The sequence below is a fragment of the Ambystoma mexicanum genome, chromosome 6q, assembly GCF_040938575.1.
Source record: "Ambystoma mexicanum isolate Mex_15411 chromosome 6q, UKY_AmexF1_1, whole genome shotgun sequence".
Taxonomy (NCBI): Eukaryota; Metazoa; Chordata; class Amphibia; order Caudata; family Ambystomatidae; genus Ambystoma; species Ambystoma mexicanum.
In genome coordinates, this window is record NC_090937.1 from 1,105,825,406 (window position 1) to 1,105,837,564 (window position 12,159).

Consider the following 12,159-nt stretch of genomic DNA (forward strand, 5'->3'; position numbering starts at 1 on the left):
CCGTCTGGTCCCGGGGTTGTATTTTTCAGGGAGTGGATCGTGTCTCCCACTTCCTCCGATGTGATTGGGCGTGCAAGACCTTCCAGTAGCGGGTGCGGTGGCGTTTTTGGGACGGAGGCCAGGAATTGCGAAAGGACCAACTTAGCCGTTGGGGGTCCAGTCATGATCCCCACGTGGTGCTGTGTCATTAGATCGAGCTTCGCTGCCTCTGTGTGGTGAAGGTTGCCGTCTCTGTCAGCCAACCACTGGATGTTATTCCTCGTCTGTAACTTCTTCAATTTGTGCACCAGGAGGCGATTTGCTTTGTTACTATTAAGATAATAAAACTGTTATTGTAGGTTAGGTCTCTGGCTGCCCGGTCCGCAAGGCGCATCTCCAGCTCCGCTTTCGCTCTTTTGAATTCCTGACTTATTGTTTTGGTATGGCGCTTTTTGAGATTGCCCTCCGCTTCCACCACCTTCCCCTCCAGCCTGGTTTGCTGCAACTGGTTTTGCCTCCTGATCCTAGCCGATGCGTCCATTGCCACCCCCCGGATAACCGGTTTCATAGCATCACAGATGACTGCCGTCTGTGAATCTTGGGTCGTGTTCTCCTTTAAGTAGTTTTCAAGCGATTCAGCGAGTTCTGAGCTGGTGACTATGTTCGACAGGATCTGGTCTTGTATTTTCCATTGTCTTTGGAGGAGCTTCGGAAGCCCTGCATTCGTAGGCTCATGGTGACAGGGGCATGGTCTGAAATGGCGATGTGCCCAATTTGAATGACCTCCACACAGGGGGCAAGCATGCTTACGGCCAACAGCAGGTCGTTCCACGAGTATCCTTTGTGGACATGTAAGAAGAATGTGTAGTCCTTCTCTCCGCGGTTGAGTAGTCTCCATATATCGATGGTTTCCGTTTCCCTTAGGAATTCAGCCATGGCTGGGGCTTTGATAAAGTCTTCCCTCAACGGGGGGAGAGTTTTGACGGAGCTTGGGTCCGGGGGGAGGTTGAAGTCTCCCCTGATTAGTAGGTGACCTTTAGAGAATGCTACGATGACTGGAAGAAGATTGCGGAGGAAGTGGCCTTGTTCCTTATTTGGGCAATAGGTTGCCATTAGGGTGATGGAAAGTTTGACCAGGAGGGCTTTAAGTAGCAGATATCTGCCCTCTGGGTCTCTTTTGATTGTAATCTGTGATAGTGGTAAGTCGTGGCCTAGCAGAATGGCAACCCCTCTTTTTTCTGGCCCGCTGAGACGAAGTAGCACTTCGGGTAACGTTGGAAGCGTATCTGGTTTTCGTCGGGCGCTATGAGGTGTGTTTCTTGAAGGCAGATGACGTCGGCCGCTAGTTGGGTGAGTCTGTGCTCCACTGATTTCCGCTTCCTTGGGGCGTTTAGGCCTTGCACATTCCAGGTAGTTATGGTGAGTACTTTATCCTGGGAGCCCATCTAGCGAGCCAGTGTTTGTTTGATCCGATATCTCCCCTGGTGATAGTTTGGTCTCGCTTGGAATGCTCCCCTTTCATGGTTTCCCCCCCTCCTCGGGACCCTCTCCCCGGGACACCTCCCCCACCCGGTCCCCTCCCCAACACACAACAGGTTTTCCAGTCCAGCCTTCGACCAACGGGGCAACCGGCAGGATCAACGCGCTAGCATAACTGGAGGCAACCGTGCCTCTTGTTCAACCAGAGAAACAGGAAAGTTGTATGGCGACTGTTTCTCGAGTCTTAAAGGTGTAAGGGTTCTTACGGGAGCTCAGGCCCCCCCAGCTCCCCGGGTCCCACGTTCCGATGTGCTGTTGATATGGCTGGAGGGTTAGGGGGGCCAGAGGGTCTCTGACGTTTGTCAGGTGTAGTTCACTTGTGGCTCGCCTCCTTCCGGATAGGCTTCTAAGAGTGGTGGGAGTTAGAGGCCCCTTCGGGCCTTATAGCGAGAAGGGGGAGGTCTCCCCTCCTAGTTGGTATTGCTCTTTGTGTTTTTGGCCGGTGGTCCGCGTAGTCTGCGACGGCCCTCCACGCAGGTCCAGGATTTTAGGGGTTTCCGTTGTGTCCCCTCTCTGTCGTGGTGGATTTGCTAGGATCATCTGTCTTGCCTTCCGGATTCATGAAGCCTTCCGCCTCTCTAAGGGAGGGAATGTGCCAGAGCTTACCTTCCCATATAAAGGAGAGAGCAGTGGGGAAGCTCCAACGATAAGTGACCTTCCTCTCGTGGAGCCATTCAGTCATTGGTTTTAGGGCCTTCCTCTTTGCTAGAGTGGCTGCTGCCAGGTCTTGATACAGGGATATTGCAGCATCTCGGAAGTGTGTGCGAGCCGAGCTCCTGGATTCACGCATGATCTCTTCTTTGATTCCGTAGAAATGTACCCTTACCAGGACGTCTGGGGGAGAAACTGTCTTTTGCTTTGCTCTTGCCCTGTGCACTCTGTCAAGTTCTAACTGGGCTTTGTCTGGGAGTGTTAAGATGAAGCGGAACAAGTCATTGTCGTAGGCCACAAGTTCTTCATCAGGAACGGCTGTAGGGATTCTCCTCAGGCGGATGTTATTGCGCCTGGATCTATTTTCTGCATCTTCCTGCTTGTTCTCGAGAGCGTCGCACCTGGCCTCAAGCGCAGTAAGCCTGTCCAACCCCTCCCCGATTTCGAAGTTTTGTTCGTAGAGAGTAATTTCTATTTCCTCAGTTCTAGTTTCGATTTCCCCCACTCGGTTGTCTAGGGTTGAGATTTTGCTTTTTAGTTCTTCGGTTACCTTTTGGTATTCCTTGGTAATAGCTGAAAGGAGGTCCTGGAAGTCACCTTTTGTAAATGCCTGGGCCGACTGTTCGGGGGTGGATTCTAATTGTGACCCTGGGCTAGTGTTTTCATTATGCTCTCCTTTCTTCGGTTTCTCCGCCATGGTCGTCAAGAGCAGGGTGGCAATGTCCGTCTGTTTGGTCAGCTTGTGGTTTCTGGACATTCTGTTATATGCACCTCGAGGCCACAGGGGGAAGGCCCCGGTCTGCCTGTGTCCTGCTCTTGATTTAAGTGGTATGGGGCTCGACACCCCCCCCTGATCACAGACCCCTCGACACCACCTATCAGTAACCTTTGTTACATATATCCTGTACAAGCGCCTAACAAGCAAACAATAAATTAAAAAATAAAAAGAAATATAGATAAATGTCTTGGCTGGGGATAGTGTATGGAGTTTCCTAAATGTACGTGTGCCGACCATTTTTCATGTCTGACCTAGACCTCAGACTTATTGTGACATGTGTGTTGCATGCTCCCCTGTTACCGCTGTCTTCTCATTTTCCTGCTGTTTAGTGAGTATCATCAGCACTTGTTCCACCTCTTCTAATCCTGTGACTTAATGGTCCTCGGATATCCGTGATTTCACTGAATCCACGGGACCTAAAGGAGAAATCATTGAATTTTTGTTTCATTATACGGGGGTAGACCCCCTGCCCCTTCCCCCACTTCCACCACCCTTATCCTATCCCCTTACCGCACCCCATCTATGCTTTTAAATTTAGCTACTTACCTAACCAATTCGAAGAAAAAGAAAGTTCTGTGATATCTGAGTAGGTGAAATGGATTAGGTGAAATCTACGGTATTGATGGTCCTCTCCTTTGCATTCTTACATGAGGCAGTTGAGAAGTCCCATCTATATCTGATGTCATGCTCAGCGAGCCACGACATCAGGAGTTAACATTGCTTTTGATTAGGGTGAGCAACAATAAATCTTGAAAGATGCAAACATTAGCATTCACGTAGTCTATTGTATCTACTATCCTCATCTTCCTTAAGACTTCTGCTTTCTCTCTATAACAATGGAGCTTTGTCACAATAGAGCTCGGTCCTCTCGGGCGGCAAACCACTCTCTATGGGCCCTACTGATTTGTTACCTCCTTACCACATTAACTTTTGAAAAAGAGCCCTAACAATATTGTTTACTTTAGGCTCAACTTCCAAGTGACGTTCTCCGTCTTTCTCTGGTACACCCACTGGGTGGGGGTTGCAGTGGCTTACCCTGTTCTCCTTGTCCTCAACATTCAATGCTTGTTCCGCCTCTCTGACCTCAATGCCTCTCGGCCTTGCTACATACTTCAACGTTATTAGACCATAGATAGAGGATTGCTTTCCACCGCATCTATTTAGTCTAAATGGCCCTTCAGCTGTCAACAAAGCCTGGATACCACTCTCAATCCTTTTCTCTCCTTAAGGACATCCAAGATGTCATTTCTCGCTCCCATATTTTTTAACTCCGTCGAAGAGAGATTCTGATCTTGTCGTACCACCATTTTCCCCACTTTTCCTGCTCTTCTGAAATGTTGCAGGGTCAACATAATCACCTTAATCCTCTTTTCCATTTGGACACTTGTCGCTCCATCAACGTGGCAGCTTCCCTTTGCCGGACCCTATTTGCATGCCTGTCAGGTGAGGTACAAGCGCCCATAACACTGAGCAGTAAGTCCTTACACTCTGTGCACCCTAAAGAAGTCCCTTGTACTCAAGTGTTTCCATTGACGTTTATCTACCTTACATAGCATGGCACCCCTTCCCGGCCTGATTCTCTGTCCATCAGGCTGCCAGCACTGCAGGCCTGTCTGCTTCACTATAGTGCTCTGGACACCTTCTTGCAGTGCCATCTCTCATAGGACCCCAGAGAAATGCCTGGTCCTCTTCCGGGTTCCCGCTCTGCCTGCCTTATCTCCTCTCACACAGGGATACCAATCAATGCTAGCTTATCACCGGCGATCCCTGAGCTACCACCTGCAAACCTCATTCATCCAAGGTTTCACCTCCAGCCTCATGCAGACTCTTCTGTGGCAGTATCAAGTATGGCACTCCTTTCACTTCTTTCAATGCTATCCAGGCTTCATCTGAACTTCCCCATCTCGCCAGGATGGCCCTTTCACTTGCCTCCTGTGCACCCGCTCGTCTGGGGATGCTCCTGCTCCAGCAGTAAAGGCGTTGCTGCAGGGGTGCCACTATCACACTCCACATCCGAATAATGCTGCTTTACAGTCTTCTCCCTAACCGGCATCCACACCAACATCCCCTTTCCTCGCGTTGGGATCAGACATTGCAGCTCTTGCTGTAGCGGGGCTACAATTCGCTCCAATTCCCCTTGCTTTCCTGTTGCTGTCAAGGCTTGATGTCTCTCACGAGGTCTACGGGGGTAGGGGTAATTCTACTACATGTAGGCAGAGCAGAAAGTCTCAACACGTTATCAATGGAGGGTTTTCTGGTGGTTTCGGAAGAGTGAACCTTTGTGGCAGCCATATTGCCTGCACCCCCTGGTGGTCTACCCAGGGATTTTTTTTCCAAAACCCCCATTGTCGTTGCCACAGACAGCAGCAGATAACATAGGCTGGTTTAGAAGTGACCTATTTTACCCCAATGAAATATAGAAAATATATGTCCATGCACTGAGTCTGAATGAAAAGAGGCAGAATAACTAACAGGAAAGAGTTTTATTACAGTGTAAACTATTCCATTATTAGGCTTCCTTCACATGTAAAACTTCCAGCCTTCCTGCTATTCTGGGTTGGAAGAGTGCACATACATTGCTATCAGTTTTAGAAGGGCTGATACTTCCATAAAGATATAGATGGATGGGAGAAAGAAAAAAATGAAGAATAATAATTGGTAGATGGAAGAAAGGCAGTAGGAATGTGAGAATGATAGATGGAAAGTAGAAAGAAAGAAATGAAGGCGAGATGAGTAACCTGGTCGGACCATTTTGCCATTGAGTTTCAACACTTTTTGTTATCACCAAAAGTCCTCTTTGATCTCCAGATCTAAATATAAAAACGGAACCTGGAAAAATGTTTCTGTCCCCCTGGCATCAGACTTCAGGTTGTATGCTTATAATATGGTTATTTTCTTGAAAAATAGAAAGATGGGCTTGATTAGTTTATTTATCCTAAAGATCTCCCTCTATCTAGGCGACCCAAGAGCAACACCGGTTTACTCCGGACGTTGGCAAAGAAGGAAAACAGAAAACTGGAAAAATGTGGAAGGCTTCTAACAAAGACTTTTGTCTTAAACAAGGCATTACAAAATGTGAAACAAAAACATTGTTTCTGTCAAGACTGATTATTTGCTGCTTAATACTCACAAAATGCACTATTTTGTAGAGTAAAATATTTTCAAGCTCCAACAGCCTTAAATAACTGACATTGCATTAGTTTTGCGATCATATAGTCTCGTATTTCCATTGAGAAAATAGGGCGCATCTACTTACCCTTTGTTAAAATTCCTCGATCTTATTCTCCCACTACCTGTTATGTCCTTGTCTGCGGTCACGATAGGGGGACCAAGGCTGCGGGCACCCAGCATGCCGGATGGGGGCACCCAACTGACATACCTTGGCAGGGGGCACTGTGCCAGCCCATGAGCACACAGGCTCTTCCATGGCCTGGGTGCACTAAAAAACGGCACCGTCATTGCCCGGCAGGGGCACCGGCGTCCACAGGCAGAGTTGCCCAGCAGGGGCTATGCGAGACATACAAGTAGAGATGCCCAGCAGGGGCTCTACCACCAAGGATGGCAGCCATTGTGGACAGCGTTGCCCAGCAGGGGCACTGTCCTGGTGGAGGGATTTATAGGGCAGGCCCTCAGACAGCTACACAGCGCCAGCATGGCGCTTGTAATGAAGACACAGCACCCTGTGGTCAGTTTGTTCCAAGACTGACGAGCGGGAAGTCGCTTATCACTGTTATTGTTTCCAAAGTCACGTAGTCACTAGCACGAGGCCTGGGAGATACCATGCTCCCAGGAGGGGTGACACACCACACTACCCAAAAAATATGTACTTCTCCTTTTGATTAGATGTGTACATTTATACCTTTAACTTTGATTAATTTAATAATCTTGCGGCAAATAGCAAAACAAGCGGCTCCCCCACACAAAGGATCTTTGCCCCCACACAATCTTTAACAGTTTAGCACTCAATCAAAAGAATGGCAACACTATCTGTACACATTGTAAGGGTCCTTAAACTCAGGAACTTTGCACCACAACTTGAAGGGGATTGTCATGAAGGTGACGACGGAAAAAACACAAAAAATGGAGGAGGCACCCCGATAACTCGGGCAGGGTCCTCCTCCTCCATGGGTAAGGGGGAGGGATAATGAGGAGCGTGCCAAAGCACTTGGAAAGTGCAACAAAGGAAGGGGGCGGGCCAAGCCCCATATAAGCAGAGGGCGTCCGGGGCAGGAAGCATCCAGCCGCTCCTGAAGAAGGACGCCCGCCGCAGCAGAAAAGGAGTTTTGTTTTCTTCGTTCGTGTGGCTGTCCGGGTTGCTGTTCCAGAGCCAGAAGAAGAAGTGTTCCCGCCAGAGAAGAAGGGTTCCGGCTCATGGGAGTTCCAGCAAAGGAGCGATATGTTGCAGCCAGGAGTGTGCGTCGGGTAAGGAGAGTGATGCTTAGAGAGCGAAAGCGTGACTCTACGCGGAGGAGCCTGGCGCGGCTGAGAGCAGGGTATCCAGTGAGCAAGGATCTCCAATGTAGCAACAAGAAGTTCGGTCCTGTAGTCAGTTGCGACGAGCGCGTTATCAAAGTCATCAGGCTGATAATAATGTAGGGTGTGGAGTTGATGGGTTGGCGCAGAGGCGCCGGCCCTTGCTGCGAGGCCTGGAGGCAGCAGCTATTTCCTCCACCTGGCCGGAAAAAGCAGGTGTCACCATTTAACCATTTGCCCGCGAAAGTGGGATGTTTGAAATGCTGCTTGTTGTACTGCTGGGTGCGGCCACGAGGTTGCACTGCGTGTTGCCTTGGGGACACGGCCTGGGGGCCGGTGAAGCGGGTACGTTTTATGGACCAACGAAGGTCCGAGACGCATTTATTTGATTTACTCCGTGGTCTGCACACGGCGGGGTATGCAGATGGTGCATATGAGCGCCGCGAGGCGTGTGCTACCAGTATGGCGCTAGATACATGTTTTGTAATGGAAACATTTTGCAAGGCTGCTGCACCGATTCGGGCGGGAAGGGCAAGGGTGCCCGGGAAACTTTTGGGGAGCTAGTCTTTATTTATGTAATGAAGGTAATTTTAGCACCGGTATTCAAACGTTGGCGCTTTGGCGTATTACTTCTATTTGTTGGCAAGAGGGTTTCCTCTGTCCGGCGTAAAGTTCACATCAATTTGAGGGATAGAGTTTGGAACGATGCACAGGGCAAATACCGAACCGCGGGTTCCGAGTGTGTTATGAGGCAGCAAAGCGAATTGTTATAAAACGATTAGACACGTGTTCATGTCTAAAACAGAACAGCGGGTACCATAAGTTAGGTAATATGCGTTTTCCGACATCAATGGTGTGTATTGGTATGGGTACCGCACAGGCAGCACCCTGCTCCCCTTTTTGCCGTCGGGCTCAAGGTTCAGGAGTTTAAATGCGATGTAGGGTTCTGGGATGGCATTAACGGTGGCGCTGCAATTTCAAAAGTGTACCGAATACGTGGGGGCTGTGGGAGCACGCCAAGCGTCCGAAGTAGTAAGCAGATGTAATATAGCTGTGTGAACGGGGGTCGCCAGGCCATAGCGGGTGTGCTGATTGATTTAACTAACGCATACTTGTGAGGAGCGCAAATACACAGAGGTATGGGAAGACCATTGTAGTGGTAAGGCATGGCTTTAAATTCTGGAATGGCATTTGGGGATAGCTCTGTGGGGCACGGCTAGTGTAAAGCTATCAGAGGATCTCAAACCAAGGGTTGTATGTTAAGGCTTGCAAGGTGGTGCATGGTAGTAATTATGAGAATGGCTGGGCGCGTTTTTTTTTTTTGTGAAGCGGTCTACCTTTTCAGTTTTGCCGCGGATATAGAAACATGGTTACAAGTGCACGTGCGAAGGCCTCCACCCTGCACCATGCATTTCCAAATTCGGCAGGCGACAAATGGGGAAACACGTGTTGTGGGTAACTAGTTGAGAACTAGGCTGCCGGTCCACGTTTCTCCGTGCATTATCAGGTGTTGATGAGGGAGAGACAATGGATGGGGGATGACCAGTGGGCTGCTTTGTATCAAACTTTAACTGACACGGTTATGGCATATGTTAATTCCTTAAGTTGAACCTCCGGTTTGGGTTCACGTGAGTATTGGGTTGCGAGTATTGGGTTGCGAGCTCACTTGGAGCAGTTAAGTGTGCTAAACCAAGGTATTAATAGATTTTATAATCCTTTTTGGGAAAGCAGATGGTTGTTTGTGTGCCACAAGTTGTATGCAGAACATCAGGCTTCGCCTGGCGCAGAAGCGTCTGGTCCATTTAACCATTTGCCCGCGATAGTGGGATGTTTGAAATGCTGCTTGTTGTACTGCTGGGTGCGGCACTGCGTGTTGCCTTGGGGACACAGACTGGGGGGCAGTGAAGCGGGTACGTTTTATGGACCAACATAGGTCCGAGACACATTTATTTGATTTACTCCGTGGTCTGCGCATGGCGGGGTATGCAGATGGTGCATATGAGCGCCGCGAGGCTTGTGCTACCAGTATGGCGCTAGATGCATGTTTTGTAATGGAAACATTTTGCAAGGCTGCTGCACCGATTGGGGCGGGAAGGGCAAGGGTGCCCGGGAAGCTTTTGGGGAGCTTGTCTTTATTTATGTGATGAAGGTAATTCTACCATTGGTCATCAAGCGTTGGCGCTTTGGCCTATTACTTATGTTTGTTGGCACAAGGGTTTCCTTTGTCCGGTGTAAAGTTCACAGCAATTTGAGGGATAGAGTTTGGAACGATGCACAGGGCAAATACTGAACCGCGGGTTCCGAGTGTGTTATAAGGCTGCAAAGTGAATTGTTATAAAACGATTAGGCACTTGTTCATGACTAAAACAGAACAGCGGGTACCATAAGTTAGGTAGTATGCGTTTTCCACCATCAATGGTGTGTATTGGTATGGTTACCGTACAGGCGGCACCCTGCTCCCCTTTTTGCCGTCGGGCTCAAGGTTCAGGAGTTTAAATGCGATGTAGGGTTCTGGGATGGCATTTAATGGTGGCGCTGTCATTTCAAGAATGTACCGATTGCGTGGGGGCACTCCAAGTGTCCGAAGTAGTAAGCAGATGTAATATGGCTGTGTGGACGGGGGTCGCCAGACAATAGCGGGTCTGCTGTTTGATTTAACGAACGCGTACTTGTGAGGAGCGGAAATACACAGAGGTATGGGAAGACCAAGGCATGGCTTTAAATTCTGGAATGGCATTTGGGGATAGCTCTGTGGGGCAGGGCTAGTGTAAAGCTATCGGAGGATCTCAAACCAAGGGTTGTACTTTAAGGCTTGCAAGGTGGTGCATGGTAGTAATTATGAGAATGGCTGGGCACATGTTTTTAAATTTTATTTTGTGAAGCGATCTACCTTTTCAGTTTCGCTGCGGATATAGAAACATGGTTACAAGTGGTACGTGCGATGGCCTCCGCACTGCACGATGCGATTCCAAAGTTCGGCAGGCGACAAATGAGGAAACACATGTTGTGGGTAACTAGTTGATTGAGAACAAGGCTGCCGGTCCACGTTACTCCATGAATTATCAGGTGTTGATGAGGAAGGGACAATGGATGGGGGATGACCAGTGGGCTGATTTGTATCAAACTTTAACAGACACGGTTATGGCATATGGTAATTCTTTAAGTTGAACATGCGGTTTGGGTTCACGGGAGTATTGGGTTGCACGCGCACTTGGAGCAGTTAGAAAGTGTGCAAAACCAAGGTATTAATAGATTTTATAATCCTTTTTGGGAAAGCAGATGGTTGTTTGTGTGCCACTAGTTGTATGCAGAACATCAGGCTTCGCCTGGCGCAGTAGCGTCTGGTCCATTCCTCGGGGGATCAACAGGAGTTAATTAAAGACATTTGTTCAGCTTAATTGATAATCTGGTAAAGGCACCATGTTCCAATGATTATCAAGATGGGCAATGTAGCTATGGCAGATTGGAGGGATGTAGGACTCCAATGTGTTACGGGTTACTATGATTTGGTTCAGCTCTCGCACGGGCTGATTGTGGTTATGACTACGATCACCTTCTACAATTTCATTGGCAGTAACTTGCTGAATTTACCAGGGGTGGTCTTTCATCACTTTTGGGGTAGAGGCGCGTATCGTGTTTCCTGCGATGGGTTAGGTATGGCCTTGGGTGAATTATGGCCTTAAGCACGTTCATTATGGTATATAGTAGAGGGTTTCTTACAATGGTGTTAAGGAGCAGCAACAGTAGGTCTATTTCGAGCACACTTACCACGTGTACCGTGCACGGTCACTACAGAGTACATTTTAAGTGTATGGTGTTCGCTTGGGTGGTCCGGACAGGGTCGCTGAACAGGCTGCCTCTGTGCGGTTATGTCAGTACCGCAGGGAATCATATTAGTAAAAGCAGCATGGCAGTAATGGGTGGTTGGTTATCTTAGAGGTCACAATATTTCGAGGCCAATAATGAGCGGGTAACGTGGCATGCCTATTGGCAAAGAGCGAGCATGCAAGTTATAGGAGGGGCCATGCTTGGTAGTGGGAGCCAGCGTTTGCACTGTTTTGATCCCGAATTGCTTGTCGGCTGTAACAGTCTGCATGACAGATTGAGGCATTGGTGGCATCAGACGGCCGCGGGGAGTAGGCAAACGGGACGGCACAGCAGCACATTAAGCAATACATATGCGCATTCTGGTAGTAGGTCAAGAATTTGAGGTGGCACTTTTCCACAAAGAGGTGGTTATACCTCAGGGTAGGACTGTTGGCAAATGTCCCCGCAAATGTTCTTGGTGGTCGGTTGCTTTCGGGTGAGTATGGTCCAGGAAGAACACTGAGTGGACAGGATAATTCTATGGGTGTATGTACGACATGTAATACAACTAGATTGCCGGAGTTTTGAGGGCGTTTGTGTGGATTAAAGCCTCTTTAGAACACCTAATGGACGTGTTTTTATGTCGAAGATGTTGTCCTTAGAACAGGCAAGCCCGGCCACTTGATTGGAGTGTGGGGTTATAGCCCAATTAAAACAACAGGGTTGGGGCTCATTGACACGGAAGGGGCGTAAATACAACGGACCCCCATGGCAGCCTTGTCATAATTGTAAAGGGCTTACAGCAGGGAGCACACAGGGAGAGGCGCTGGTTGCATCAATCGGCGGTGATGCCGCAGTTTGAATAACCAGGGAAGTGGGTTGACCAGCGGTGATGCCGCTGTTTTAATAAACTGGGAAATGGGTTGATCGGA